Source organism: Pelobates fuscus, chromosome 1, assembly GCF_036172605.1.
Source record: "Pelobates fuscus isolate aPelFus1 chromosome 1, aPelFus1.pri, whole genome shotgun sequence".
In the NCBI taxonomy this organism is placed as follows: domain Eukaryota; kingdom Metazoa; phylum Chordata; class Amphibia; order Anura; family Pelobatidae; genus Pelobates; species Pelobates fuscus.
In genome coordinates this window covers 183503443-183530286 of record NC_086317.1, presented here as the reverse complement: position 1 = coordinate 183530286, position 26844 = coordinate 183503443, and positions in this window count along the sequence as shown.

Below are 26844 nucleotides of genomic sequence, written 5' to 3'. Positions count from 1 at the left end.
TTCTTCCTGATCTAGAGCCTTATATTTATAAATTGCCATTATCTGTGCAGCAGCCTTCCTCTCTGCTATATTTTCTATCAGGCTTTGCACAGACCTAACTACTAAGGGTATAAGACACGGCAGGAGTAGACACAACATTAAAATCAGTAGGACTCCACCTACCACTGCCTTAAGCCCTCCAAACCACTCATACCAGCTACCAAACCAACTACTTGGATTGTACCCTTTCCATACCTGAGTAGGCACATGCGCTAGTTTAACCATATGGCTAGTAAGCTCAGCTATTGCTTGCCCTTCGTCATCTATTTGAAGACAGCAATTGCTCAGGTTAAACTTCCCACATACACCTCCCTCTACTGCCAAAAGGTAATCCAAGGCTAATCTATTTTGGTATACTGCTGTCCTCATCCTGGTATTATGCTTCGCTAGAAGATTGAGCGCTTGTGATGTCTCGTTAGTAATGATCTCAACCACCGCCTGTAATCTTATAATACGGTTGAGCATATAAATAGGGGTTCTATAACCAAAGGTACCATCTTCTGCCCACGTGGCTGGCCCATAATAATCTATAATATGCTGGGGAGGCCATTCATTATCTTCCCAGGCGCCTATTTCTATGGGTCCCCTTTTCTTCCAAGGATTCACATCATACACTTTAACACCCAAAGTCTCACCTGTTTCAATAGGTAACAAGAAGAAGGATGGCTTGAGCATACCCAACACACATGCCCCTTCCCAGTCCTGTGGCAACTCCGAATAGGCTTTCTTACCACAGATCCAGTACAAATTTGCTGGGGCTCTCCAGGTAGATGTGATAGATAAGTCAAACCACACATCCTTTAAATTGGCGTATCTAGCAAACGGGTTAGATGGTTCTGAGACATTTGAAGCCGACCACCAAGTTGTATTCTTTGTATCATCATCATAAGCTTTTTGCCCTAGACAAGTTACCGTATATACTCGAGTATAAGCCGACCCGAATATAAGCCGAGGCCCCTAATTTTATCCCAAAAAACTGGGAAAACTTATTGACTCGAGTATAAGACTAGGGTGGGAAATGCAGCAGCTACTGGTAAATTTCTAAATAAAATTAGATCCTAAAAAAAATATATTAATTGAATATTTATTTACAGTGTGTGTATAATGAATGCAGTGTGTGCGTATGTGTGTGTGTATGAGTGCAGCGTGTGTGTATGAGTGCAGCGTGTGTGTATGAGTGCAGTGTGTGTGTGCATGAATGCAGTGTGTGTGCATAAATGCAGTGTGTGTGTATGAATGCAGTGTGGTAATGCAGGGCCGGTGCAAGGATATTTGCCGCCGTAGGCAAAACATTTTTTGCCGCCCCCTCCCCCCCCCATATGTCCTGACTTCCCCTCCTCCTCCCTCAGTGGTCCTTACCTCCCCACCCCGTGCTCCTTCACTCCCCCCCCCAGTGGTCCTGACTCACCCCTCCCCTAGTGGTCCTTACTTCCCCCTCCCCTCCCATAGTGGTCCTTATCCCACCCCCTCCCTCCCATAGTGGTCCTTATCCCCCCCCTCCCTCCCATAGTTGTCCTTATACCCCCTCCCTCCCATAGTGGTCCTTATCCCCCCCCTCCCATAGTGGTCCTTATACCCCCCTCCCTCCCATAGTGGTCCTTATCCCCCCCTCCCTCCCATAGTGGTCCTTATACCCCCCCTCCCTCCCATAGCGGTCCTTATACCCCCCTCCCTCCCATAGTGGTCCTTAACCCACCCCCTCCCTCCCATAGTGGTCCTTATACCCCCCCCCTCCCATAGTGGTCCTTATACCCCCCCCTCCCATAGTGGTCCTTATACCCCTTTTTTGTTATAATTATTTTTTGTATTATTATTATTATTTTTATATTATTATTTCTTATTTTATTAATATATTTTTTTTTCGTCCCCCCTCCCTGCTTGATATATGGCAGGGAGGGGGGCTCTCCTTCCCTGGTGGTCCAGTGGCAGTTCAGTGGGGGGGAGAGGGGGGCTGGCAGAGCTGTACTTACCTGTTCTGCAGCTCCTGTCAGCTCTCTCCTCCTCCGCGCCGTCCGTGCAGCTCCCTCTGTCAGCTCCCAGTGTAAGTCTCGCGAGAGCCGCGGCTCTCGCGAGATTTACACTGGGAGCTGACCGAGGTGCTGACCGGACGGCGCAGAGGAGGAGAGAGCTGACAGGAGCTGCAGGAAAGGTAAGTACAGCTCTGCCAGCCCCCCTCTCCCCTCAGTCTGTATTATGGCAATGCAAATTGCCATAATACAGACCTTGACTCGAGTATAAGCCGAGTTGGGGTTTTTCAGCCCAAAAAATGGGCTGAAAAACTCGGCTTATACTCGAGTATATACGGTAATTCTCCTACAGAAGTATTATACATCATTCCTTTCCTTGCTATGCAAACATAACCTATGATGGAGGCCTTTAATCTCCACTCAGATTTACCTCTAACACTCATATGATAATCGGCTTGTGTAGATATTAATTGGTCAACTGCCTCAGAACCGGACATTACCTCCTTTGCTTCCCAAGGCCATTGGTCTCCCATGTTAGTACCTCCACACACATAGCAGTTGGTAACATTAAGACTACCGGCAATACTTTCGGCTAAATCAATGAACAGGTTTTTAGCATTATGGGGGATCTTATTATCTATACTCATCTCTTCATAAAAGGAATGGTATACTTGATGAGTCTGGGAGGATACTGTATCAGTCTCTATCCCTATAAACAATACTGTCCCAGGATCTAAACCCGTCCCATATATTTGAAACCCAAATAAATTACCATACTTGTCTAAGAACTTGTCGGGGTTATTTATAAGTATATGGACTGGATTGCATTCCATAGACTTACAATATGGGCTGGTAGGCAACTTAGTCACTATCATGTCCTTGTCTACTGTCTGTCCCCAAGTTGCCCACCCCACACAAGTCCAATATGGGCAAAAGTTATAATCTCTATTTGGGCATCTAGGACTCACATATTTATTTTTACTACTGGAACAAATATATTTATCGTTAGACCCATACGTCCTCTTCCATCTAAGATCCCCACATACATTCCACGGCTTTCTACCACTTGATATCGCCTTACACGCATCAAATAGCAGAACACCCGAAGAATATACGGATTCTAATACTGTCTTGTTAATTAGGGTCCCCTGAGGATCTCCATTCCTGAGAGTCAACCAAATTGTACGAGGTTGATACTCCGGACTGAAGCACTTAGGTTCTCCTACTCCTAAATGGCACACACTATATTCTATATTTAGGTATCTACATCTTGATACATCTCCTTTACACTCATATTGCGAATGCCAAATTAGGGTTTGGGAAATATGGTTACCTGTTCTTGTAGTCTTAATGCATACCTCACAGCTAGGAGTGTCGGTACCTCTACCTTCCTGAATATAAAAATACACATATAAAAACATTATCATAAACACATCTTTCGTCGTCATCCTCAGTCTTCGTCCGTGCGAAGGCACCTCAGCTTCCAGGATGTAAGGGCTGCAGGGAATGGAGTTCTGCTCATCTTCACAGGAGTCCCTTCGAGACTTTCCTGGCTTATACACTATACGTCGGTGAGCGGACAGGCTTTATTATGGCCTTCTCACTCACGTACCAAATCTCTGAAACAATAAAATTTTGTAATCCACAAAGTTCCTCGTCACTCCGACTGAGTCGTGCGTTTTAACCGGATCTTGCAAGGATTCTCTGGATCTGCTGTAACTTGCCAAGAATCGACTGCTGCTGGTTTAACCCTGGAGTGATGTATCCACGGAGTCACTTCGGCTACTTTTATCGCTGTAGGGGTAGACAAAAGAACAACATAAGGACCTCTCCACTTGGGCCCTAACGGTACATTATTCCACTCTTTAATCCACACTTGGTCTCCTGGGTGGTAACTATGAACTGGGGGATAAATATTCACAGGTAATCTATCTTGTACCCATTTCTGTACCTCCTCCATAGTCTTACCCAACTCTACAACCTGCTGCCGGGTAATTCCTTCTCCCAACTGACTCAAATCCCCCCTTAAGTTACCAAGTACGGGAGGTGGTCGCCCATACATGATTTCAAAAGGAGAGAGGCCCATCCTTCTGGTAGGGGTACTGCGGATTCGCAATAGAGCTATGGGTAAGAGAACGTTCCACTTAAGTTGGGTTTCCTGACACATTTTAGCCAACTGATTCTTAATAGTTCTATTCATTCTCTCTACCTTACCAGAACTCTGGGGTCTATATGCCGTATGAAGCCTCCACTTTATACCAAGCATATGAGTCAGTTGTTGTAGGCACTGATGAACAAAAGCTGGACCATTGTCCGATCCTATAGAGCAGGGTAGTCCATATCGGGGTATTATTTCTCGTAACAGGAATCTCACAACTTCTCCTGCTTTCTCTGTACGAGTAGGACATGCTTCTACCCAGCCTGAATAGGTGCACACAATTACCAGCAGGTAACGATGTCCACCCGATTTGGGCATCACTGTATAGTCAATTTGTAAATCGGATATGGGGAGTCCCCCCATAAACTGGACTCCTGGTGGCTTTACTGGTCCTTGCCTTGCATTATTTTTAGCACACGTTACACATCTTCGTACAATGGCCTGAGTCAAGTTGGACAATCTTGGTATGTAGAAATTTTTTCTGAGAGATTCCTCTGTGCTGTCTCTCCCAGAATGTGTCCCGTTGTGATAATTTTGGACAATTTCTACCGCTAGTGATGCTGGAATGACTATTCTTCCATCTTCTAACTGATACCATTTGTTCTCCAAATACTTTCCAGGTTCAGTCTTTAACCACTCCTCTTCTTGAGCTGTATAAACTGGAGTCCATTGAGACAGTGGAGTTGGTATAAGAGCAGCTATATGCCCCACATATTCCTGTCTTCCTGATTCAGCGGCACGCTTAGCTGTACTGTCTGCCATCCGATTTCCTTTAGTTACATCACCATCTCCTCTCAGATGCGCCCGACAATGTATGATACCGACTTCTTTCGGCTCCCACACTGCTTCCAATAGTTGTAGGATTTCAGCTGCATACTTAATTTCTTTGCCTTCTGAATTCAATAGTCCTCTTTCTTTATACAAAGCTCTGTGGGCATGAGTGGTTAAAAACGCATATTTGGAGTCTGTGTAGATGTTCACTCTTAAACCTTCAGCCAATTGTAACGCTCGTGTCAGTGCTATCAATTCTGCCTTTTGTGCTGATGTTCCTTTCGCCAGTGGCCGAGCTTCTATCACCTTGTCAATTGTTGTTACTGCATATCCTGCATAGCGGATCCCTTCTTTCACATAACTACTGCCGTCGGTGTAATATTGAACATCGGGGTTCTGGATGGGAAAATCACGAAGATCTGGTCTACTTGAAAATACTTCATCCATTACTTCCAAACAATCATGTTGACTTTCAGTAGGTTGTGGCAAAAGGGTAGCTGGATTTAAGGTGTTTACAGTCTCTAAATGCACTCTTGGGTTTTCACACAACATTGCTTGATACTTGGTCATACGGCTGTTACTAAACCAATGATTTCCTTTGTAATCCAACAACGTCTGTACTGCATGTGGGACTCGTACATAAAGTTCTTGACCCAGAGTGAGTTTATCGGCTTCAGCTACTAACAGGGCGGCTGCAGCTACGGCTCTTAGACAAGGTGGAAGTCCGCTGGCCACTGCATCCAGTTGCTTAGACATGTAGGCAACAGGTCTTTGCCATGATCCCAAGTACTGTGTCAATACTCCCACAGCCATTCTTCTTTGCTCATGTACATACAGGTAGAATGGTCGTGTGTGATCAGGTAGACCTAATGCTGGAGCACTCATCAAAGCCTTCTTCACATCTTCAAATGCCGTTTGCTGTTCTTGAGTCCATAAGAAGGGGTCGTGCTCTGTACCTTTGATAGCTGCATACAGAGGTTTTGCCAGTATCGCGTAGCTGGGAATCCATATCCTACAGAAGCCTGCTGCCCCCAAGAATTCTCGCACTTGTCTTCTATTCTTGGGTATCGGTATTTGGCACACAGCTTCTTTTCTCTCTGGCCCCATAATTCTTTGACCTTCAGAGATATGGAATCCCAGATATTTGACAGTTGGCAAACACAACTGAGCCTTCTTTCTAGACACCTTGTATCCTGCCTTCCAGAGAATGTGTAGTAGATCGTGCGTTGCTTGCTGACATATTTCCTTTGTAACTGCTGCTATCAACAAGTCATCTACATATTGTAACAATACACACTCTCCTGGGATGGACTCGAAATCCAATAGATCTTGACTTAGAGCTGAACCAAATAGGGTAGGTGAATTTTTAAACCCTTGGGGCAGTCTTGTCCAGGTCATTTGGCGTTTTGAGCCCGTTACAGCATTTTCCCATTGGAAAGCGAAGATACATTGACTTTCTGCGGCAATTCGGAGGCAAAAGAAGGCATCTTTGAGGTCTAAGACTGTAAAGTAAGTAGCCCCGCCCGGAATTAAAGCAAGCAGGTTATATGGATTGGGTACAACTGGATGTATACTAACAACCGCATCATTGACTGCTCTCAAGTCCTGCACAGGTCGATACTCATCTGTACCGGGCTTTTGAACAGGCAGCAATGGGGTGTTCCAGGGGGAAGTACAGAATTTTAGGATACCATACCGTATGAACTTATCCAGATAAGATTGGATGTTCTTCTTAGCCTTCTGCGGGATGTGATATTGTCTTAGGCTCACTGGATAAACCCCAAGTTTTAGTTCGATTTTAATAGGTGGAATATTGCGGGCCAGTCCTGGTGGGTTGTTCTCTGCCCAAACTCCTGGTATGTTGAATAAGGACTCATCACTCCTAGGGTTTTGGCTAGTCAACGCTGTATAAAGTCGCCACTCTTCTTCCTTTGGTACGTATAATGTCATAATACCTGAAGGTCCATTAAACTTTAAAGATGTTGTTCCATTTGGTAGGAACGTAATCTGCGCTTGTAACTTAGATAGCATATCACGTCCCAGCAATTGGACTGGACATTCAGGCATATAAAGGAATTGATGTTTTACTACGTGGCCTCCCAATGTACAGAGTCGACTTTTAAGAACCGGTTTTTCAGCACTTCTTCCAGTTGCTCCTATTACAGTAATAGTTCTTCCAGATGGAGGAGCAACTAGGTTAGTCACCACTGAATGTTCAGCACCAGTGTCGATCATGAACGCACTCCTTTTTCCCCCTATTGATACATCGACCATAGGCTCCGCTCGACCAAGGGGGATGGAGCCCGGTCGGTATCAATAGTCCTCCATGACCGTGTCAGCCAATCCTACAAAGTCCCTACCTTCTCTATCGCGGGACCTTTGCGCTACTGGAAAATACCTATCTTCCCTAACACTTCCTCTGTTCCCATTGCTCCCTCTATTACCATTACTCCCTCCGGGGCCTCCTCTACCTCTCGCTCTGCCTCTAAAGTTTCCATAACCTGTCCTAGGTCTGTCTCTCTCATACTGTTCTCTTCGCGGACACTCATTTCTCCAATGCCCTTCCCTACAGAATGCGCACTGATTTCTACTTAGAGGTTCCTCATTCCACTTACTATCGCCTCTATCCGGGCCCCGTCTATCTACGCCTGCGATCGCTACCGCTAACATATCTGCCTTTCTACGCATCTTACGCTCTTCCTCTTTCTTAGTCTCTGTTTCCCTGTTCATGTATACTTTATTCGCTACCTCCATTAGTTGGGTGATAGACACACCTGCAAACCCTTCTAACTTCTGTAGCTTGCGCTTAATATCTCCGTAAGCTTGGCTGACAAAGGCGGAGTTCACCATTCGGGAATTATCTGCGTCTTCCGGATTAAAGGGGGTATACAAGTGGTATGCCTCCAATAATCGGTCATAAAAGACACTGGGCGCTTCATCACTTTTCTGAATCACCTCAACTGTCTTCGACATATTAATGGCTTTCTTTCCTCCGGCTTTCATGCCAGCAATTATAGCGTCTCTATAGGCTCTGAGTTGAACCATATCAGCACCATTTACATTCCAGTCGGGATCGGTGTTAGGACAATGTGTTGCGGCCCATGCTGCTGGATTGGCTTGATTCAAAGCACGGGCTCTATCCTCTAGCGCTTTAATGGCCGCTTGATTAATCCTTGTCCTTTCCTCATTATTAAACAAAGTCATTAATAACTGCTGGCAATCAGCCCATGTCGGGTTATGTGTCTGAACTATCGAGGTGAACAGATCAGTCATAGCTTGTGGTTTCTCAGTATACGAGGAATTGTGGGTCTTCCAATTCAAGAGATCGGTTGTCGTGAACGGGACATATACGAAGACTGGGTCAGCATGTGCCATTTGACCTGCGGCATCGATATAGGCTGACCCGGGATTCAGACGAAGAGGCATCTGATAATGTTTTAATTGTTGGGTACCGGTCAGTTGTCGGGTTAGTATGGGGCAACGTAGAGGGGCGTCAGTTAGAGGTTCCGGTCGGGGGGTAATAAAGCATGAGGATGTGGGAGCTTGGTTTTGGGAAAAATTAGTAAATAAAACACTTCGAGCCGAGCTAGAAGAAGCTTGACCGGAAGTCTGAAGTGGCGCCAAATCAGGATACTCAGATCTAATGGGGGTTGGTTCTGGTTCCGGAAGGGGAGATTTAGTACGAGAGGGGGTGGATTCTGTACTGGAGGAGGAAGCGGAAGTGGATGGGGGCAATGGGGGAAGGGGTGCAGGACTTCCTGCATTCGCGTCACTTCCTCTTAAAGGAAAGTAAGGGGGCGGCAAAGGGATCTCGGACTCAGGGGGCGTGTCCAAAATGGGCCTAACACCAGTCCTAGTGGACAAACAAGTCCTAGCCACCATGAGGCGACATTGCTCCTCGTGGCATGTCTGAATCCATTTTGGCGAGTCATTTACGGCCTGTCTCCAACAATCAATATAAGGAAACTGCCCGTAAAGTTCAGGCCTACCCGATACAGCCACGTGTAAGCGCTGTACCAGAGTTGGATCCAAACTGCCACGTGGCGGCCATGCCGCAACCAAAGTAGGCCACTCCCTAGTACACAAAGTGACCAAACGTACAGGAGACATTTTAACCCCCAAATCACATGTTTTGAATCCCTTTTTAAAATTCTTCACCATACAACCTAAGGGATCCGGAATCGTTGACTCCGACGCGCCCATACTTATCAATGGAACGTCGTTGACAACGAATACTATGCACACGTACTATTCAACAGTCACACCCGTTTCCTCTGGCAACAGCACCACGTGGTACGGTTACCAAGTGAAACGTACACAATAACACAATAAACACTCAGGGAATTCCCGTACACACACAGCTGTTACACCAGTCACTAGATAATCAATATTATGCCCTTTGGCGAAACTATACAGTCACCCACGCTATAATTCTCTATATATGAATTACCCGTCTATAACACACCCCAGTAACATCGTCTTTTACAAATAGCGGTTACAGTACGGTTAGCATAGGTCAAAGCACAATTTAAGGTCACAATACAATTATTAGTGGTTATGGTGTTAAACATGCAATAGACGACAATAATTAGTACTTATATACAGTGTCAGTAAATATACAGGGTTATGGTACCGTGCACTTTGATACAGCAACACACTATTAACACTCTCGCTAGATGGCTGAGCTCGCGCTATCTAACAAGATATACACTTTACTAAACAATCTTTAACACATTTACAATTCCCAACTAAACTATTGGCCAGTACCTTGAATGGACTACCTAAAACTATGTACACCCGTTTTGGTTAGCCACACTGCCCAAGCACCACATATAGCGAGCTAGAGGACCGAATTTACACAGACGCCTCTTAGTCGATTACTATCAAAAATCTAGTGGGTTCCAAATTTACACGCCTTCCCACTTAGCCAAGATAGGTTGAGAGCTAGCGAACCGAATTTACACAGACGCCGCTTAGTCTCCCGGTCCCTCCGACCTAGCGAACAAAATATACACCCTAGAACGCTAGTCTAGACAAGACACCGGTGTCCGGCTAGGGCTATTTACACCAGAACCCCGCCTGACTAACAAAATCAAACGGTCTGACTAAAGAGCGTTCGATCGAGCGGTGCGCCTTCGCTCCTTCCCTCCGACAGAGGGGGCAGATTCCATACACAAATAACCCCTTATGGGCCTACCGCACAATCGGTATACCCCTAGTGGGTCTGCCGTCTAAAACAGCAGTTGTCTTATCTCCTCGTTCCTGAACCTGAGTTCACACTCATCGACGGGGACACCCCAGCACTTCTTACGTAGAGGCCGATGATCTCCTGGACAACAGACCAGTGGCGCCGAGACGAAGGGAGGTCCACGCAGAAGTTCAGGGGTGCAGCCGTAGAGAACGTGGGCAAAGATAGACCGTCTCACGCCTCTGCCTCTCAGCTACCGTTGAACGATGAGCTTCCCGGCCAATGCACCAAATGATACCGGAGAAACTGACGGAAGCCAAGCACAGAGAGATGGACACAGGTTTCTTCAGGAAGGAAGAGATTCTTTATTGGATCACCGATCGGGACTCAGAGGGACTAATGTCACCAAAAATACAGCAAGTTCTGAGCCCCGGACAATAGTGCAGGCTCCTTATATAGACATATAACTCCTCCCATATTAAGCTCCACCCGCACATTCTCTTGACCAATCAATACAAATAAGAATTAACTTCCTGCTTGACCGCATGGCCTGTCCAGCACAATGGAGGAGGGGAATACTACATCCTGTATTCTTGCACATGCTCCGTACACTACTGATCGTATCTTGCCTCGTGCAACCAACTGATCGATACGTCAGCATATGCACGTACACATGCCACGTGGTAATCTCGGCCTACTAAATTTATTTTTACCGAGATTCCACCACAAATGTAATTCAATCCATGGACACAGGGCAAGCAATAGCCAATCCCGAGTTCATAGTATTGGTACATTAAGAAAATAAAAAGAACACAAAAATGAACTAAATAAATTGTTGCATCCACTGTGAGTCTGTCTGTTTCTTTATGGACTGAACTTGAGGAACTACCTATTATTCCAGATCTTGCTGACCACTGTCACCCTTCTTGTGTGAGAAAAACTATAAAAAATATATCAAATATAAGAACTAGAACAAAAAAGACATGCCATTTGGAAACAGCGAAACATCTCCCTTTGGCTTAAAAGTTTAAACCTATTACCTCCTCTGGGTGGGACTTTAACATGCTCTATGCCCAAATATTGTAGTTGTGAAACCCAATGTCCTGCTTCATTGAAATGTCGGACCACTCAATTTCTAATTGCACTTTTGTGCTCTCCTATTTTCACAGTTAAATGCCTAGTAGTTTGGCCAACATAACCTATGCCACAAGGACATTTAATCAAATAGGCAATAAAGTCCGACTGACAGTTGATATAGGTTCTTATATCAATACTGTAGCCCAGGCTTGGGTGTGTAAATGAGACAGATTTTATAGCATTATTACAATTAACACACCTCCCACACCTATACATTCCTTTTGGAGGTGATAACCATTAGTGATGTACCGAACGGTTCGCTGGTGAATAGTTCCCGGCAAACATAGCATGTTCGCCACGGTGGGCGAACATATGCGCGGTTCGATCCGCCCCCTATTCGTCATCATTGAGTAAACTTTGACCCTGTGCCTCACAGTCAGCAGACACATTCCAGCCAATCAGCAGCAGACCCTCCTTTCCAGACCCTCCCACCTCCTGTACAGCATCCATTTTAGATTAATTCTGAAGCTGCATTCTTAGATAGAGGAGGGAAAGTGTAGCTGCTGCTCATTTGATAGTGAAATGGATAGCTAGGCTAGTGTTTTCAGTGTCCACTACAGTCCTGAAGGACTCATTTTTAGGGCTAGAACATCAGTCTGCTTTTTTTTCCTGAGTAATCTAATTGCAGTTGCCTGCCTGCCTGCCAGCTTCTGTGTCAGGCTCACAGGGGATACTGTGCCCACTTGCCCAGTGCCACCACTCATATCTGGTGTCACAATAGCTTGCATTTAAAACACAAACATTTTTTTCACTGTAATAGATTGAATAGCAGTTAGTTGTCTTCAAGCGTGTGTGTCAGGCCTACAGTGTGTACTCTGCCAACCTCTGCCAGTGCACAGTGCCACTCATATCTGGTGTCACAATAGCGTGCATTTAAAGCAAAAAACTTTTTTCACTGTTATAGATTGAATAGCAGTTAGTTGTCTTCAAGCGGGTGTCAGGCCTACAGCGTGTACTCTGCCAACCTCTGCCAGTGCACATTGCCACTCATATCTGGTGTCACAATAGCGTGCATTTAAAACCCCCAACATTTTTTACACTGTTATAGATTGAATAGCAGTTAGTTGTCTTCAAGCGTGTGTGTAAGGCCTACAGCGTGTACTCTGCCAACCTCTACCAGTGCACAGTGCCACTCATATCTGGTCTCACAGTAGCTTGCACGCATAGTACCACTAATCCAAAAAAAAAATGACAGGCAGAGGCAGGCCACCGTGGTCGTGGTGCGTGGTCGTGGTGCTGTGATTCCCTTTTGCCCTAGAATAATGCCCAGTTTTCAGAGGCCACGTACCCTGAACTTGAAAAGTTCTGAGGACATAGTTGACTGGCTAACACAGGACACCCAATCTTCTACAGCTTCCGCTCGGAACCTTGACGCACCATCCTCCTCCAGCTTAGCTTTGGGCACCTCTCAAGATACCACTCACCCGCCTGCCGCCACCATCAACACTAGCACCACAGCCGCTTCACTTTATCTGTCATAGGAGTTATTTACACATCCGTTTGAAGAAATGAGTGATGCGCAACTATTATTGCCAGAGGAAGTAGATAACAGGGATATGTCTCAGTCAGGCAGCATTACACACATGGACGTACGGTGTGATGATGATGATTTTGTACCCACTGCTGCTTCCTTTGCTGAGTTGTCAGGTACAAGTGAAGCGGTTGATGATGACGATGCGTCCATGGATGTCACGTGGGTGCCCGCTCGGCAAGAAGAAGAACAGGGCGAAAGTTCAGATGGGGAGACAGAGAGGAGGAGGAGACGAGTTGGAAGCAGGGGGAGGTCGTCGCAGGGAGCTAGTGGCACAGTCAGACAGCATGCATCGGCACCCGGGGTCAGCCCGACAGCACGCCAATCAACGCATGCTGTGTCCACCACCAGAATGCCGTCATTGCAGAGCTCAGCAGTATGGAATTTTTTTGTGTGTCTGCCTCTGACAACAGAGATGCCATTTGCAACCTGTGACAAACTGAGTCGTGGGAAGTTCAACACCCACATAGGTATAAGTGCTTTGCGTAGGCACATGATCGCACATCACAAACGCCTATGGGATCAACACATGAGTACAAGCAGCACACAAACTCAAAGCCGCCATCCTCCTCCTGGTCCAGCATCTTCAGCCACATCAAGCACTGCTGTCTTCCTTGCCCCCTCTCAACCATCCGCCACTCCGTCTCTCGCCTTGAGCAGTTCCCGCTCATCTGCCCACAGTCAGGTGTCTGTCAAGGACATGTTTGAGCGTAAGAAGCCAATGTCAGAAAGTCACCCGCTTGCTCAGCGTCTGACAGCTGGCTTGTATGAACTATTAGCACGCCAGCTTTTACCATACAAGCTGGTGGAGTCTGAGGCGTTCAAAAAATTATTAAGCTATTGGGACACCGCAGTGGAAGGTACCCTGACAAAATTTATTTTCACAAAAGGCAATCCCCAACCTGTACTCGATTGTGCAAAAGGAAGTAATGGCATGTCTGGCACACAGTGTTGGGGCAAGGGTCCATCTGCCCACTGATACCTGGTCTGCAAAGCATGGTCAGGGCAGGTATATCACCTACACTGCGCATTGGGTAAACCTGCTGATGGCTGCCAAGCATGGAATGCGTGGCTCTGCAGAGGAGTTGGTGACACCGCCACGACTTGCAGGCAGGCCTGCTGCCACCTCCTCTACTTCTCCTACTCCATCCTCTTCCATAACCTCCTTGGCTGAGTCCTATTCTGCTGCTGCGTCTTGCTCCACAACAACGGCACCCCCCAGCTCCCCAGGTACTATTCCACATCCCGGGTACAGCAGTGTCACGCCGTCTTGGGTTTGACTTGCTTGAAAGCAGAGAGTCACACCGGACAAGCACTCCTGTCTGCCCTGAACGCACAGGTGGAAAAGTGGCTGACTCCGCAGCAACTGGAGATCAGCAAAGTGGTTTGTGACAACGGAACAAATTTGTTGGCTGCATTGAAGTTGGGCAAGTTGACACATGTGCCGTGCATGGCACATGTGTGTAATCTGATCGTACAACACTTTGTGCATAAGTACACAGGCTTACAGGACATCCTGAAGCAGGCCAGGAAGGTGTGTGGCAATTTCAGGCGTTCCTACACGGCACTTTGCAGATATCCAGCGGCAAAACAACATGCCAGTGAGGCGCTTGATTTGCGACAGCCCGACACGTTGGAATTCAACAATCCTAATGTTTGACCGCCTGCTTCAACAAGAAAAAGCCGTTAATGAATATTTGTATGACCGGGGTGCTAAGACAGCCTCTGGGGAGCTGGGAATTTTTTTGCCACGTTACTGGACGCTCATGCGCAATGCCTGTAGGCTCATGCGTCCTTTTGAGGAAGTGACAAATCTAGTCAGTCGCACCGAAGGCACCATCAGCGACATCATACCATTTGTTTTCTTCCTGGAGCGTGCCCTGCGAAGAGTGCTGGATCAGGCCGTAGATGAGCGTGAAGAGGAAGAGGAAGAGTTGTGGTCACCATCACCACCAGAAACAGCCTTATCAGCATCGCTTGCCTGACCTGCGGCAACGCTGGAAAAGGATTGTGAGGAAGAGGAGTCAGAGGAGGAATGTGGCTTTGAGGAGGAGGAGGAAGACCAACCACAACAGGCATCCCAGGGTGCTCGTTGTCACCTATCTGGTACCCGTGGTGTTGTACGTGGCTGGGGGGAAGAACATACCTTCATTGAGATCACTGAGGAGGAGGAACAGGAAATGAGTAGCTCGGCATCCAACCTTGTGCAAAGGGGGTCTTTCATGCTGTCGTGCCTGTTGATGGACCCTCGTATAAAAAAGGCTGAAGGAGAACGACCTGTACTGGGTGTCCACGCTACTAGACCCCCGGTATAAGCAGAAAGTGGCTGAAATGTTACCAAATTACAACAAGTCGGAAAGGATGCAGCATTTGCAAAATAAATTAAAAAGTATGCTTTACACAGCGTATAAGGGTGATGTCACAGCACAACGGGAATCTAACAGGGGAAGAGGTGAAAGTAATCCTCCTCCTCCCACGACCACGCCAGCAAGGACAGGACGCTTTCAAGACGTCTTGTTGATGGAGGACATGCGGAGCTTTTTAAGTCCTTCGCATCGCCACAGCCCTTCGGGATCCACCCTCAGAGAACGACTCAACCGACAGGTAGCAGACTACCTCGCCTTAACTGCAGATATCGACACTCTGAGGAGCGATGAACCCCTTCACTACTGGGTGTGCAGGCTTGACCTGTGGCCTGAGCTATCCCAATTTGCGATAGAACTTCTGGCCTGCCCCGCTTCAAGTATCCTGTCAGAAAGGACCTTCAGTGCAGCAGGATGTATTGTCACTGAGAAGAGAAGTCGTGTAGGTCAAAAAAGTCTAGATTACCTCACCTTTATTAAGATAAATGAGGGATGGATCCTGAAGGGACTGACAGTGGGCGATACATTCCTTGGGCTAAAAATGGTCCACACGCTGCTGTATTTTAGCTCTGAATGCCGGTTGACTTGCGTGACTTATCCGCCACCAACTAGGGTTCAAGACGCAATGTTTTAGGGCACTTTCTGCCTGGGAAGCAAACATCAATTTTTCTGGCCGCTGCTACAGCAGCGGCTGCAACAATACCTAATTTTTCAGGCATGTGTACATGCCTAATTTTTCGGGCCTCTGGTGCTGCACTGTGACTTCAAAAACCAAACCAAAAAAAGGCACATAACAGGGATTAAACTGATAGGAATTGTACTACTTAACACACCACTCCTATCTGGTGGCACATTAGATTGCACGCGCAGTGCCCCAAATTTGAAGTAGGAGGACCGACCAAGCATCTTTTTCCATCTCCCGGTTCCTAAAATCGATGCCATGTACACGTCCCCTGAGAGGGCGCCAGCTCGTTATTCTCTTGGGCGCCAGCTCGTTATTCTCTTTTTCACTTCACTAGGGACACTTTACTGCACTATGGGCACTTTGACCCACTCTTTGCCTTGCACAGTGTTATTCCTAGCCAGCATCTGTGATGGGAAATCAAGCAGTCATCTAAACGTTTAGATTGAGCTTTAGCTTAGAACACCCTTGAAGGTGTTTAAGTAGATTAGGGCTAGTTTAGAGGATTCTTCTTAGATCTCTCTGAGTCTTTATAGCCCTTCTACCTATCCAGCATTTCTAGAAACTAGCTAAGAGAAAGGGTGGCTGTGTGTCTGTGATACATTTAACTTTATATCACCTTATTGACACTTTTTATGACAGCATCACTCCGGTCTCCATACTCTCTGCCTATACCCATCTATTTAGAGGGAATTTCCTTGCGCCTGGCAATATTATATAATAGGTAATAGTATTACCATTATTACACAATTAGCCACTATAGGGGAATGAGTATAGTATCCCTTTGTTATTTATAAATGATACAATAAAGACTTTTGTCCATTACTCAATTTACTTTAACAAAGGGTACTAACCACGGTATTAGGAAGCATTACTCTGCTTTCTCTTTTTCCCTCTATTATATACCTATGCTCACTAGGATTTGTAGGTATCACTTTATTATAGTTGTCTAACCTTTTCTTATGCCAGTTTTAGATCTCCTTCTTGGGAGATTTTTTCTTTTTTAAGTTTATTAGCATACCTGGGTACAAGCCCTCGGTGGGGCTGGCACCACCACCTGACCACATTTCCTCGTTTCTTCCACTCATACCGCTTTTTCCATCTTTGAAGGGGTTTGGCGAAACAAGGAAATAGTCCTCTATTCGTAACAGGGATTAAACTGATAAGAATAGTACTACTTAAAACACCTTATAATAACGCAGAGAGAGGCAACGCAGAGAGAGGAGTCTGAAGAAGAGGAGGAAGGTGGCTTTGAGGAGGTGGAAAACCAAACACAGCAGGCGTCCCAGGGGGCTTGTTGTCACCTTTCGGGGACCCTTGGTGTTGTACGTGGCTGGGTGGAGGAAGAGACCTTCAATGACATCAGTGAGGACAAGGAATAGACATGGCTAGCTTGGCTAACATGGCTAACTTGTGCAAATGGGGAGTTTGCGGTTGTGCAAATGGACTGTTTGCGGTTGTTTGCTTGCGTTAAACGGGGAGATTGGTCTGTCACTGTGAAGCGGGCGTAACCCTTACTACCTGATCGATACAACATCATACAGTAGGTCCCTTCCCTTATTATTTTTATGGCCCCCACCCACCGCACACGGGTGGGGGCGGGCGGGAAGACAGTAGGTCCCACCATTGTGATTTATGGCCCCCACGCACCGCGCAGGGGTGGGGGCCGGGGGGGAGGACAGTAGGTCCACCCCCCTTATCCTTATTTACTGAATATTCCCCTGTATAACAATGTTTGGCATTTAGTGAATATTCCCTGTGTCAGTGTGAATATTCTCTTTGTCAGTGTGTATCAGGGTCTCTGAGGACAGTTGTCAATCCATATCTGCCAAGTGACCCTATGTAGGAGGAACAGTCCCTATTCTGCTCTGTGTCAGTGTGTATCAGGGTCCCTGAGGATAGGTGTCAATCCATATCTGCCAAGTGACCCTATGTAGGGGGAACAGTCCCTATTCTGCTCTGTCAGTGTGTATCAGGGTTTCTGAGGACAGTTGTCAATCCTTATCTGCTTGTTGTCACCTTTCGGGGACCCTTGGTGTTGTACGTGGCTGGGTGGAGGAAGAGACCTTCAATGACATCAGTGAGGACAAGGAATAGACATGGCTAGCTTGGCTAACATGGCTAACTTGTGCAAATGGGGAGTTTGCGGTTGTGCAAATGGACTGTTTGCGGTTGTTTGCTTGCATTAAATGGGGAGTTTGGTCTGTCACTGTGAAGCGGGCGTAACCCTTACTACCTGATCGATACAACATCATACAGTAGGTCCCTCCCCTCATTATTTTTATGGCCCCCACCCACCGCACACGGGTGGGGGCGGGTGGGAAGACAGTAGGTCCCCCCATTGTGATTTATGGCCCCCACGCACCCCGCAGGGGTGGGGGCCGGGGGGGGGAGGACAGTAGGTCCACCCCCCTTATCCTTATTTACTGAATATTCCCCTGTATAACAATGTTTGGCATTTAGTGAATATTCCCTGTGTCAGTGTGAATATTCTCTGTGTCAGTGTGTATCAGGGTCTCTGAGGACAGGTGTCAATCCATATCTGCCAAGTGACCCTATGTAGGAGGAACAGTCCCTATTCTGCTCTGTGTCAGTGTGTATCAGGGTCCCTGAGGATAGGTGTCAATCCATATCTGCCAAGTGACCCTATGTAGGGGGAACAATCCATATTCTGCTCTGTCAGTGTGTATCAGGGTCTCTGAGGACAGGTGTCAATCCTTATCTGCCAAGTGAGCCTATGTAGGGGGAACAGTCCCTATTCTGCTCTGTGTCAGTGTGTATCAGGGTCCCTGAGGACAGGTGTAAATCCATATCTGCCAAGTGACCCTATGTAGGGGGAACATACCCTATTCTGCTCTGTGTCAGTGTGTATCAGGGTCTCTGAGGACAGGTGTCAATCCATATCTGCCAAGTGACCCTATGTAGGGGGAACAGTCCCTATTCTTCTCTGTGTCAGTGTGTATCAGGGTCCCTGAGGACAGGTGTCAATCCATATCTGCCAAGTGAACCTATGTAGGGGGAACAGTCCCTATTCTGCTCTCTGTCAGTGTGTATCAGGGTCTCTGAGGACAGGTGTCAATCCATATCTGCCAAGTGACACTATGTAGGGGTAACAGTCCCTATTCTGCTCTGTGTCAGTGTGTATCAGGGTCCCTGATGACAGGTGTCAATCCATATCTGCCAAGTGACCCTATGTAGGGGGAACAGTCCCTATTCTGCTCTGTGTCAGTGTGTATCAGGGTCTCTGAGGACAGGTGTCAATCCATATCTGCCAAGTGACCCTATGTAGGGGGAACAGTCCCTATTCTGCTCTGTCAGTGTGTATCAGGGTCTCTGAGGACAGTTGTCAATCCTTATCTGCTTGTTGTCACCTTTCGGGGACCCTTGGTGTTGTACGTGGCTGGGTGGAGGAAGAGACCTTCAATGACATCAGTGAGGACAAGGAATAGACATGGCTAGCTTGGCTAACATGGCTAACTTGTGCAAATGGGGAGTTTGCGGTTGTGCAAATGGACTGTTTGCGGTTGTTTGCTTGCGTTAAACGGGGAGATTGGTCTGTCACTGTGAAGCGGGCGTAACCCTTACTACCGGATCGATACAACATCATACAGTAGGTCCCTCCCCTCATTATTTTTATGGCCCCCACCCACCGCACACGGGTGGGGGCGGGCGGGAAGACAGTAGGTCCCACCATTGTGATTTATGGCCCCCACGCACCGCGCAGGGGTGGGGGCCGGGGGGGAGGACAGTAGGTCCACCCCCCTTATCCTTATTTACTGAATATTCCCCTGTATAACAATGTTTGGCATTTAGTGAATATTCCCTGTGTCAGTGTGAATATTCTCTTTGTCAGTGTGTATCAGGGTCTCTGAGGACAGTTGTCAATCCATATCTGCCAAGTGACCCTATGTAGGAGGAACAGTCCCTATTCTGCTCTGTGTCAGTGTGTATCAGGGTCCCTGAGGATAGGTGTCAATCCATATCTGCCAAGTGACCCTATGTAGGGGGAACAGTCCCTATTCTGCTCTGTCAGTGTGTATCAGGGTCTCTGAGGACAGTTGTCAATCCTTATCTGCTTGTTGTCACCTTTCGGGGACCCTTGGTGTTGTACGTGGCTGGGTGGAGGAAGAGACCTTCAATGACATCAGTGAGGACAAGGAATAGACATGGCTAGCTTGGCTAACATGGCTAACTTGTGCAAATGGGGAGTTTGCGGTTGTGCAAATGGACTGTTTGTGGTTGTTTGCTTGCGTTAAATGGGGAGTTTGGTCTGTCACTGTGAAGCGGGCGTAACCCTTACTACCTGATCGATACAACATCATACAGTAGGTCCCTCCCCTCATTATTTTTATGGCCCCCACCCACCGCACACGGGTGGGGGCGGGTGGGAAGACAGTAGGTCCCCCCATTGTGATTTATGGCCCCCACGCACCGCGCAGGGGTGGGGGCCGGGGTGGGAGGACAGTAGGTCCACCCCCCTTATCCTTATTTACTGAATATTCCCCTGTATAACAATGTTTGGCATTTAGTGAATATTCCCTGTGTCAGTGTGAATATTCTCTGTGTCAGTGTGTATCAGGGTCTCTGAGGACAGGTGTCAATCCATATCTGCCAAGTGACCCTATGTAGGAGGAACAGTCCCTATTCTGCTCTGTGTCAGTGTGTATCAGGGTCCCTGAGGATAGGTGTCAATCCATATCTGCCAAGTGACCCTATGTAGGGGGAACAATCCCTATTCTGCTCTGTCAGTGTGTATCAGGTTCTCTGAGGACAGGTGTCAATCCTTATCTGCCAAGTGACCCTATGTAGGGGGAACAGTCCCTATTCTGCTCTGTGTCAGTGTGTATCAGGGTCCCTGAGGACAGGTGTCAATCCATATCTGCCAAGTGACCCTATGTAGGGGGAACATACCCTATTCTGCTCTGTGTCAGTGTGTATCAGGGTCTCTGAGGACAGGTGTCAATCCATATCTGCCAAGTGACCCTATGTAGGGGGAACAGTCCCTATTCTACTCTGTGTCAGTGTGTATCAGGGTCCCTGAGGACAGGTGTCAATCCATATCTGCCAAGTGAACCTATGTAGGGGGAACAGTCCCTATTCTGCTCTCTGTCAGTGTGTATCAGGGTCTCTGAGGACAGGTGTCAATCCATATCTGCCAAGTGACACTATGTAGGGGTAACAGTCCCTATTCTGCTCTGTGTCAGTGTGTATCAGGGTCCCTGATGACAGGTGTCAATCCATATCTGCCAAGTGACCCTATGTAGGGGGAACAGTCCCTATTCTGCTCTGTGTCAGTGTGTATCAGGGTCTCTGAGGACAGGTGTCAATCCATATCTGCCAAGTGACCCTATGTAGGGGGAACAGTCCCTATTCTGCTCTGTCAGTGTGTATCAGGGTCTCTGAGGACAGTTGTCAATCCTTATCTGCCAAGTGACCCTATGTAGGGGGAACAGTCCCTATTCTGCTCTGTGTCAGTGTGTATCAGGGTCTCTGAGGACAGGTGTCAATCCATATCTGCCAAGTGACCCTATGTAGGGGGAACAGTCCCTATTCTGCTCTGTCAGTGTGTATCAGGGTCTCTGAGGACAGTTGTCAATCCTTATCTGCTTGTTGTCACCTTTCGGGGACCCTTGGTGTTGTACGTGGCTGGGTGGAGGAAGAGACCTTCAATGACATCAGTGAGGACAAGGAATAGACATGGCTAGCTTGGCTAACATGGCTAACTTGTGCAAATGGGGAGTTTGCGGTTGTGCAAATGGACTGTTTGCGGTTGTTTGCTTGCGTTAAACGGGGAGATTGGTCTGTCACTGTGAAGCGGGCGTAACCCTTACTACCTGATCGATACAACATCATACAGTAGGTCCCTTCCCTTATTATTTTTATGGCCCCCACCCACCGCACACGGGTGGGGGCGGGCGGGAAGACAGTAGGTCCCACCATTGTGATTTATGGCCCCCACGCACCGCGCAGGGGTGGGGGCCGGGGGGGAGGACAGTAGGTCCACCCCCCTTATCCTTATTTACTGAATATTCCCCTGTATAACAATGTTTGGCATTTAGTGAATATTCCCTGTGTCAGTGTGAATATTCTCTTTGTCAGTGTGTATCAGGGTCTCTGAGGACAGTTGTCAATCCATATCTGCCAAGTGACCCTATGTAGGAGGAACAGTCCCTATTCTGCTCTGTGTCAGTGTGTATCAGGGTCCCTGAGGATAGGTGTCAATCCATATCTGCCAAGTGACCCTATGTAGGGGGAACAATCCCTATTCTGCTCTGTCAGTGTGTATCAGGGTCTCTGAGGACAGGTGTCAATCCTTATCTGCCAAGTGACCCTATGTAGGGGGAACAGTCCCTATTCTGCTCTGTGTCAGTGTGTATCAGGGTCCCTGAGGACAGGTGTCAATCCATATCTGCCAAGTGACCCTATGTAGGGGGAACATACCCTATTCTGCTCTGTGTCAGTGTGTATCAGGGTCTCTGAGGACAGGTGTCAATCCATATCTGCCAAGTGACCCTATGTAGGGGGAACAGTCCCTATTCTACTCTGTGTCAGTGTGTATCAGGGTCCCTGAGGACAGGTGTCAATCCATATCTGCCAAGTGAACCTATGTAGGGGGAACAGTCCCTATTCTGCTCTCTGTCAGTGTGTATCAGGGTCTCTGAGGACAGGTGTCAATCCATATCTGCCAAGTGACACTATGTAGGGGTAACAGTCCCTATTCTGCTCTGTCAGTGTGTATCAGGGTCTCTGAGGACAGTTGTCAATCCTTATCTGCCAAGTGACCCTATGTAGGGGGAACAGTCCCTATTCTGCTCTGTGTCAGTGTGTATCAGGGTCTCTGAGGACAGGTGTCAATCCATATCTGCCAAGTGACCCTATGTAGGGGGAACAGTCCCTATTCTGCTCTGTCAGTGTGTATCAGGGTCTCTGAGGACAGTTGTCAATCCTTATCTGCTTGTTGTCACCTTTCGGGGACCCTTGGTGTTGTACGTGGCTGGGTGGAGGAAGAGACCTTCAATGACATCAGTGAGGACAAGGAATAGACATGGCTAGCTTGGCTAACATGGCTAACTTGTGCAAATGAGGAGTTTGCGGTTGTGCAAATGGACTGTTTGCGGTTGTTTGCTTGCGTTAAACGGGGAGATTGGTCTGTCACTGTGAAGCGGGCGTAACCCTTACTACCTGATCGATACAACATCATACAGTAGGTCCCTTCCCTTATTATTTTTATGGCCCCCACCCACCGCACACGGGTGGGGGCGGGCGGGAAGACAGTAGGTCCCACCATTGTGATTTATGGCCCCCACGCACCGCGCAGGGGTGGGGGCCGGGGGGGAGGACAGTAGGTCCACCCCCCTTATCCTTATTTACTGAATATTCCCCTGTATAACAATGTTTGGCATTTAGTGAATATTCCCTGTGTCAGTGTGAATATTCTCTTTGTCAGTGTGTATCAGGGTCTCTGAGGACAGTTGTCAATCCATATCTGCCAAGTGACCCTATGTAGGAGGAACAGTCCCTATTCTGCTCTGTGTCAGTGTGTATCAGGGTCCCTGAGGATAGGTGTCAATCCATATCTGCCAAGTGACCCTATGTAGGGGGAACAATCCCTATTCTGCTCTGTCAGTGTGTATCAGGTTCTCTGAGGACAGGTGTCAATCCTTATCTGCCAAGTGACCCTATGTAGGGGGAACAGTCCCTATTCTGCTCTGTGTCAGTGTGTATCAGGGTCCCTGAGGACAGGTGTCAATCCATATCTGCCAAGTGACCCTATGTAGGGGGAACATACCCTATTCTGCTCTGTGTCAGTGTGTATCAGGGTCTCTGAGGACAGGTGTCAATCCATATCTGCCAAGTGACCCTATGTAGGGGGAACAGTCCCTATTCTACTCTGTGTCAGTGTGTATCAGGGTCCCTGAGGACAGGTGTCAATCCATATCTGCCAAGTGAACCTATGTAGGGGGAACAGTCCCTATTCTGCTCTCTGTCAGTGTGTATCAGGGTCTCTGAGGACAGGTGTCAATCCATATCTGCCAAGTGACACTATGTAGGGGTAACAGTCCCTATTCTGCTCTGTGTCAGTGTGTATCAGGGTCTCTGAGGACAGGTGTCAATCCATATCTGCCAAGTGACCCTATGTAGGGGGAACAGTCCCTATTCTGCTCTGTGTCAGTGTGTATCAGGGTCTCTGAGGACAGGTGTCAATCCATATCTGCCAAGTGACCCTATGTAGGGGGAACAGTCCCTATTCTGCTCTGTCAGTGTGTATCAGGGTCTCTGAGGACAGTTGTCAATCCTTATCTGCCAAGTGACCCTATGTAGGGGGAACAGTCCCTATTCTGCTCTGTGTCAGTGTGTATCAGGGTCTCTGAGGACAGGTGTCAATCCATATCTGCCAAGTGACCCTATGTAGGGGGAACAGTCCCTATTCTGCTCTGTCAGTGTGTATCAGGGTCTCTGAGGACAGTTGTCAATCCTTATCTGCTTGTTGTCACCATTCGGGGACCCTTGGTGTTGTACGTGGCTGGGTGGAGGAAGAGACCTTCAATGACATCAGTGAGGACAAGGAATAGACATGGCTAGCTTGGCTAACATGGCTAACTTGTGCAAATGGGGAGTTTGCGGTTGTGCAAATGGACTGTTTGCGGTTGTTTGCTTGCGTTAAATGGGGAGTTTGGTCTGTCACTGTGAAGCGGGCGTAACCCTTACTACCTGATCGATACAACATCATACAGTAGGTCCCTCCCCTCATTATTTTTATGGCCCCCACCCACCGCACACGGGTGGGGGCGGGTGGGAAGACAGTAGGTCCCCCCATTGTGATTTATGGCCCCACGCACCGCGCAGGGGTGGGGGCCGGGGGGGAGGACAGTAGGTCCACCCCCCTTATCCTTATTTACTGAATATTCCCCTGTATAACAATGTTTGGCATTTAGTGAATATTCCCTGTGTCAGTGTGAATATTCTCTTTGTCAGTGTGTATCAGGGTCTCTGAGGACAGTTGTCAATCCATATCTGCCAAGTGACCATATGTAGGAGGAACAGTCCCTATTCTGCTCTGTGTCAGTGTGTATCAGGGTCCCTGAGGATAGGTGTCAATCCATATCTGCCAAGTGACCCTATGTAGGGGGAACAGTCCCTATTCTGCTCTGTCAGTGTGTATCAGGGTCTCTGAGGACAGTTGTCAATCCTTATCTGCTTGTTGTCACCTTTCGGGGACCCTTGGTGTTGTACGTGGCTGGGTGGAGGAAGAGACCTTCAATGACATCAGTGAGGACAAGGAATAGACATGGCTAGCTTGGCTAACATGGCTAACTTGTGCAAATGGGGAGTTTGCGGTTGTGCAAATGGACTGTTTGCGGTTGTTTGCTTGCGTTAAACGGGGAGTTTGGTCTGTCACTGTGAAGCGGGCGTAACCCTTACTACCTGATCGATACAACATCATACAGTAGGTCCCTCCCCTCATTATTTTTATGGCCCCCACCCACCGCACACGGGTGGGGGCGGGTGGGAAGACAGTAGGTCCCCCCATTGTGATTTATGGCCCCCACGCACCGCGCAGGGGTGGGGGCCGGGGGGGGAGGACAGTAGGTCCACCCCCCTTATCCTTATTTACTGAATATTCCCCTGTATAACAATGTTTGGCATTTAGTGAATATTCCCTGTGTCAGTGTGAATATTCTCTGTGTCAGTGTGTATCAGGGTCTCTGAGGACAGGTGTCAATCCATATCTGCCAAGTGACCCTATGTAGGAGGAACAGTCCCTATTCTGCTCTGTGTCAGTGTGTATCAGGGTCCCTGAGGATAGGTGTCAATCCATATCTGCCAAGTGACCCTATGTAGGGGGAACAATCCCTATTCTGCTCTGTCAGTGTGTATCAGGGTCTCTGAGGACAGGTGTCAATCCTTATCTGCCAAGTGACCCTATGTAGGGGGAACAGTCCCTATTCTGCTCTGTCAGTGTGTATCAGGGTCTCTGAGGACAGTTGTCAATCCTTATCTGCCAAGTGACCCTATGTAGGGGGAACAGTCCCTATTCTGCTCTGTGTCAGTGTGTATCAGGGTCTCTGAGGACAGGTGTCAATCCATATCTGCCAAGTGACCCTATGTAGGGGGAACAGTCCCTATTCTGCTCTGTCAGTGTGTATCAGGGTCTCTGAGGACAGTTGTCAATCCTTATCTGCCAAGTGACCCTATGTAGGGGGAACAGTCCCTATTCTGCTCTGTGTCAGTGTGTATCAGGGTCTCTGAGGACAGGTGTCAATCCATATCTGCCAAGTGACCCTATGTAGGGGGAACAGTCCCTATTCTGCTCTGTCAGTGTGTATCAGGGTCTCTGAGGACAGTTGTCAATCCTTATCTGCTTGTTGTCACCATTCGGGGACCCTTGGTGTTGTACGTGGCTGGGTGGAGGAAGAGACCTTCAATGACATCAGTGAGGACAAGGAATAGACATGGCTAGCTTGGCTAACATGGCTAACTTGTGCAAATGGGGAGTTTGCGGTTGTGCAAATGGACTGTTTGCGGTTGTTTGCTTGCGTTAAATGGGGAGTTTGGTCTGTCACTGTGAAGCGGGCGTAACCCTTACTACCTGATCGATACAACATCATACAGTAGGTCCCTCCCCTCATTATTTTTATGGCCCCCACCCACCGCACACGGGTGGGGGCGGGTGGGAAGACAGTAGGTCCCCCCATTGTGATTTATGGCCCCACGCACCGCGCAGGGGTGGGGGCCGGGGGGGAGGACAGTAGGTCCACCCCCCTTATCCTTATTTACTGAATATTCCCCTGTATAACAATGTTTGGCATTTAGTGAATATTCCCTGTGTCAGTGTGAATATTCTCTTTGTCAGTGTGTATCAGGGTCTCTGAGGACAGTTGTCAATCCATATCTGCCAAGTGACCATATGTAGGAGGAACAGTCCCTATTCTGCTCTGTGTCAGTGTGTATCAGGGTCCCTGAGGATAGGTGTCAATCCATATCTGCCAAGTGACCCTATGTAGGG